The following is a 6640-nucleotide window of genomic DNA, read 5'->3' on the forward strand; positions in this document are numbered from 1 at the left end:
TGCTCTAAGTCGTCTGAATGTTTCTCCTGATCTTAACTATTTTGGATGTGGTCTCCTCTACCAGCTCCGGGCTGAATAATTTTCTATCACCCACTTCTTCCCAACAAATCGGTGATCTGCATGGACGCCCATATAACGCCTCATAAGAAGCCATACCAATGCTCACTTAGTAGCTGTTGTTGTAGGCAAATTCTATCAGGGGCAGATGGTCGTTCCAATGGCCCCCAGAGTCAAGGACACAAGCTCGAAGCATATCCTCAAGTGTACGAATTGTCCTTTCTGATTGTCCATCAGTCTGAGGGTGGAAGGCAGTACTGAGGGACAACTTCGTTCTCATGGCTTGTTGAAAGCTACTCCAAAATCAAGAAGTGAACCTAGGGTTCCTGTCAGACACCACTGTTACTGAGACTCCATACAATCTGACTATTTCTCATATATACATTCTTGTCAACTTGTCCAAGGGATCGGTCATCCTGATGGCGAAGAAGTGGGAAGACTTGGTGAGCCGATCAATAATTACCCAGATGGCATCATGTCCTGAGCGTGCCTTAGGTAGCCCTGTCACGAAGTCTATGGTGATATGTTCCCACTTCCATTCCGGAATCGGTAAAGGCTGAAGTAGCCCGCCTGGGCGCTGATGCTCTGTCTTGACCTGCTGACATATCAAGCATCTAGACACAAAGTCAGCTATGTCCCTTTTTATCCCATTCCACCAAAACCGAGGTCGCATGCTTTTGTACATTTTGGTGCTTCGGGGATGCATGGCAAACTTTGAGCTATGGGCCTCTGTCATAATATCTCTCTTCAACTCACTGTCATTTGGAACACACACCCTGTCCTGAAATTGGAGTAACCCATCGGCAGAGACTCAGAATTTTGAACTAACTCTCTGTTCTGCATTGTTCTTGAGGGCTACTAGGGCGGGATCAGCTAACTGAGTTTCCCTTATTCTCTGGATTAACTCAGGCTGGACGGTCAAATGGCCCAAACATGTGGCTCTCCTCAAGTCTTGAAGTCGAACCTGTTGTGTAGCCCCAATTTGCTTGCATCCTGAGACTATCAAATGGGCTAAGATACCTGTACTTTTCTGCTGAGTGCATCAGCTACCACATTACCCTTACCCGGATGGTACAAGATATCACAATCATAGTCCTCAAGAAGTTCTATCCACCTTCTCTGACGTATGTTGAGATCCTTCTAAGTGAATATGTGTTTCAAACTTTTGTGATCGGTATAGATCTGAAAGGTCTTTCCATATAAATAATGGCGCCAAGTCTTAAAGGCATGTATGATTGCGGCAAGCTCTAAGTCATGGGTGGGATAATTTTTTTATGACTCTTTAACTGTCTGGACCCATAGGCTATGACATTCCCATGCTGCATTAGAACACAACCCAGGCCTAAATAGGAGGCATCACTGTAAACTGTATATCCCCCCGATCCACTCGGTAAGGCCAGCACAGGTGCAGTAGTCAGCTACTTTTTTAGTTCTGAAAAACTTCTTTCATAGTCCCCATTCCACTCAAACTTGGCATTCTTCTTTGTGAGTCGGGTTAGGGGAGCCTCTAGACTAGAAAATTCTTCAATGAACCTGCGGTAATAGCCCGCCATTCCTAAGAAGCTACGAATTTCTTTAACTGATGTCAATTTCTCCCAGCGGAGCACCACTTCAACCTTTTCTGGATTCACTGATACTCCATCCTTTGATATGATGTGCCCTAGGAAGGCGGTCTGCTCAAGCCAGAATTCACACTTACTCAACTTTGCATACAACTTCTTTTTTTGGAGAACCTGCAAAACCTAGGCTAGATGGTGAGCATGTTCCTCTCTGCTCTTTGAGTAGACCAGGATGTCATCGATGAATACGATAACAAATTGATCTAAGAATTGTCTGAAGACCTTATTCATCAGATCCATGAAGATAGCTGGGGCGTTGGTTAGCCCAAATAGCATGACCAGGAACTCATAATGTCCATACCTGGTTCGAAAGGCCGTCTTGGGGATGTCTTCTGTCTTTATTTTCACCTGATGGTAGCCTAATCGCAGGTCTATTTTGGAGAAGACCTGCGCACCCTGCAACTGTCGAAGAGGTCATCAATCTTGGGAAGGAGATACTTGTTTTTGATTGTGACCCTGTTCAATCCTCTGTAATCCATACATAGTCTCAATGTTCCATCTCCCTTCTTGGTAAAAGTGACTCCAGCACCCCAAGGGGACACATTGTGTCTGATAAAATCATTGTCTTGCAATTCAGTGATCTGTTTCCTCATCTCCTCCATCTCAACGTGGCTTATGCGGTAAGGAGCAACTGAAATAGGCTGGGTGTCTGGCCGTAGATCTATGGTGAACTCGACTTTTCTGTCCACTGGGAGTCCCGGTAGTTCATCTGGAAACACATCTGGGAAGTCTCAGACTATCGAAATTCTTGAATATAATTCTCTTTCTTGGGTTTGCCTAATTAGAGAAAATAGCAAGGTTAAGGTACTCGACAAATAAGAAAACTTACTATCATGGAATAAATACTAAATGATTTTATTAATTTGTAAATGGCTCCTCATTAGGAGGATTAAACATAATCTTCTTGCTAAAGCAATCTATGGTGGCGTGATACGCCACTAGCCAATCCATCCCTAAAATTACATCAAAATCCTCTGTGCCTAATTCTATTAGGTCTACACTCAGTTTCCTATTTGCTATCTCTACGGCACAAGCCCTGTAGACCACTTCTTCCAGCAGTAGATACAAATAGCATTGAATCAAGTTTATCAAGTAATACATTAAATTTGGATGTAAAAATAGGTGAAACAAATAAATTCGATGCACCAATGTCAAACAAAACATGAGCAAGATGGTTACAGATAGTGTACATACCCTGTACCACGTCCGGGTCGGCATCGGCATCTTGCTGGGTGAGGTTGTAAGCCCTGCCCTGGATAGGAGGTCTTCCCTGATTCTGGTTCCTTGGGCACTCTCTTGTATAGTGTTGGGCACTACCACATATGTGACAGGTGTTGTTGAGGCGGTAGCATGGTCGGTCCCCATGATCCCTGCAGCAATGCTGACAGATCTTACCACGTCCTGCCACTAGACACTGAGGGGGAGCCTGGATCACCGATCTGGGCCTCTTATTCTGTTGGACATATGCAGTAGGTGCTAGTCTACGGGATGGAGCTGAGGGTCTGTGGTTCCCTACTGACTGAGGGAGGGTGTGGAGGCTCCTCTCCACTAACTGTGCCTTGGCCAGAATGGCCGAGTATTTCCTGAGCTCCAGTACAAACAAATGCTACTTGATCTCTGGGCGAAGGCCCTACTGGAATCTCCTAGCCTTCCTGTCCTCATCCATCAACGTCTCACGAGAGTATCGGCGCAACTCTAGGAACTTACGAGCATATTTTGACACCGTCATATTTCCCTGGACCAACTGGACAAACTCCATCTCCTTCAGATGTCGGATGTGCTCTAGGAGGTACTCTGCATAAAAGGCTACTAAGAACTGTTCCCAAGTAACTGGAACAGGCAGGGTGGTCTGCTTGAGTTCCCACCAGCGGTCTGCTTCTCCCACCAGCATGTAGGTAGCAAGGGTGACCCTCTGCTCGGGAGTCACTCCTAGGGTCTTGAAGGCCTTCTCCGTCTCCGCCAACCAGTACTGGGCATCTTCAAAAGAGGATTCTCCTGCAAAAGTAGATGGGTTCAGTCTCCTTTACTTCTCTACGTAGCCTGGGTCAATCATGGAAGGAGATGGGTCCTGTGGAAGAGGGACTGGGCCAGGCTCAGGATAGACTGGGGGGCCCTGTGGTGGTACTGGCTGATATGGTGGGGGCATTGGATTATACTGTGGCGGTGCCGGGCAGTACTGTGGCAGGGGCACTGGATTATACTGCAGCGATGGCACCGGGTGGAACTGTGGAGGAGCATGCTCGTACCGAGGTGGCTCAGGATCCTCTCATTGTAGTGGTGGCTCAACCTGTGGCAGCGGGGGAGGGTTAGGTAGCTCCTTTCTCTCCTCTCGACCCTACTGGGCAGTAATGAGTCTCTCCAGCATCTCAAATATCCTGTCAACGTCTTCCTGAAGCAAACCATCTCGGACTGCTCGGTTTAGTGGGAGTTTTCCTCTTATCATCTCTCTGAACCTGCATTTCATAAGGAAAGTTGAGTAATGATTCATTGGTTTGGTGTTTCTCTAAATATCATTGTGTAAGGGACAAGTCCGAGTAACACGGCTCTTATACCAACTATAACGGCCCCGAAAATTCAAAAGAAAATATATATAATAATCTAAGTGCGGAAGCAAAATAAAAGATTTAGGTTAATATCCTTTTCACAATAACTTTAAAATACTAAACAATATCAAAGAATAAGTCCTCTAAAGGAAATACTAGAAATGAAAGACTATAGTGAAAACTATAAGACATCTAGGCATCTGCTCGCTATCTTTTTGTGGATCGGGCTCGGAAACCAAGTCCTCCTGATCTGAAATGGTTAAGTAAGGAGCGAGATACACTAGCCCAGTAAGGACGTCACACTATATCACTGTCACAGAAGTAAAGGTTAGTAGAAAACCAAAAACAACCAATGGAGCTCAAATTTTAAATAAATTCATTTATTAATAATCAAACCATTTACCGTCCACTTACCTCAGTGAGATTTATAAAAAACGACCCATAGAAACAATAACATCATAGATATCATGAATTCATACATAATCTGTAACATAGCACATGTCATACTTTTATATTTCAATCATCAAACAACAGTTGTCCCCTTTTCATCAACCTACTAGTATCCATGGGGATCTATAGGGGTCCCCGCTACACATGAACCATTCCCTTAATAAACTTAATTTCCAGGGCCGTCCCCATACCCCGTCTGGTATGGGCACCAAACAATAAACCTCAATACCCCGTCCGGTATGAAGGTGAAGCGGACCGTCCCCATACCCCGTTTGGTATGAGCGTCGAAACATTTAAAGTCTCCATACCCCGTCCGGTATGAGACAACATTTTCGGTAGGGTTTCCTATGGACCCGGTCCGTCCACCATCTCCTAGGATATCTAGTGAGGCTGTCATCATATCCAACTATCAATTCACACCCCTTTCTCATTTTTTTCTTAGTCTCCGTTACCCATTCAAACATGAATACTTAAACAAGCAACGTGCATCCAACAAGGCAAGCATATCTTAGATTCAAAAAATCAAGTAGTAGTGAAGTAAACAGTGATTCATGCATTCAAAACTATATAATAAATAAACCAGATACCATAATGCATTTAAAATGTAAAATAAATCAAACAAGAACTGACAGAGAAATATGTCCGATTCGGGCTCTATTAGCAACCGTAATTAATTATGCATATCGACTCAATTTGTACAAAATACAGTTTTGTCATTTATTCATACTTCAATCCCATGATAGGAAATAGGGTGAGGGGTCCTTACCTGATCTAACGCCGGAAACTAGATTTTCACTGCGCCCACAAGCGGTCCCTAGATTCCCTGAATTTTTTTTTTTGAAAACTAAAACGCGCTTATGGTACCTACACATGTCCCAAATAACCCAAAAATCATACCCAGGGCCTACTCAGCCAATTTCAGAATTCCAGCCGCCGTGCTCCGGTGGCGATCCGCCTCAAGTTGGCTATTTTCGGTAAGTTTTGGCCAAATTCAGCCAAACATGCATTGGTTCCTGTGAGAAAACACCCCTAGGGCCCTCGGTGGGCCGAAAAAATACAAAAAACTAAAACTTACCGGCAGTGGGGCGGCTCCTCCGGCTTGCATCGCAGTTTGGTGTTTTGCTCCAGCCAAACTGTAGAGGAGGGAATGGTGGTCACAATGGTGGAAAAATTACATCGAACGGGAATCAGGAAGGGCCTCACAGGAGGCAAAAATTGAGACAACCTACAACAGTGCAGCTGGGCTTCGGTGGCATTTTTCGGCTAATTGGCCGGTGTTTTTGCTCCGATTTGGCCATAGATAGGTTTAGAATCGAATTCTGAGCCAAGGAGAGAATTTTTATCTCATTTGGCGGTCGAAAATTGCTCCGGTGCGGCAGCGGGTGGCGGCGGTCTTCTCCGGCGAGGGGCTCTAGCGGCTAGGGTTAGGGTTTGGGTGAGGATGATATTATTTATAACCATCCGCTTTTAATCTAAGCCGTCCATCCCGATTCAATCTGGACCGTCCGATCGCGATTAAATAGGAAATAAATGTGGATCGTTCATCGCGATGCAATTTGGGCCGTCCATGCGTGTGAAATCTGGATCGTCCGTGCGCGTTTTTGATCTTGCCCATCCGTGCGCGTGGGAACGGATCTCAGTCGTTCGATTGCGCGCACGCAGATCACCCACGTGTCACCCTTTCGCGTGGTCTCCCGCGTCAGCGTTTCTACCACGCGGCGCGTCCTGGTTAGCTGGGGCTACTGACTGAGTAGCTGACATGGCGTAATTTTTTTAAATTACGTTTTGACCCCCGATTTTTAATTTTTTCTTTCAAAAATATCGCAGAACCCAAATTTTCACCCATTTTTCCCAAAATTATTTTCAATTAAATCCCTAAATAATTTTTACCCCTTTTTATTATTATTTCCATTAAAATAAATTAAACTAATTTAAATTCAATATATTATTACATAATTAATCATTATATTC

The sequence above is a fragment of the Carica papaya genome, chromosome 5 (genome assembly GCF_054855325.1).
Source record: "Carica papaya isolate Zhongbai chromosome 5, ASM5485532v1, whole genome shotgun sequence".
Classification (NCBI taxonomy): domain Eukaryota; kingdom Viridiplantae; phylum Streptophyta; class Magnoliopsida; order Brassicales; family Caricaceae; genus Carica; species Carica papaya.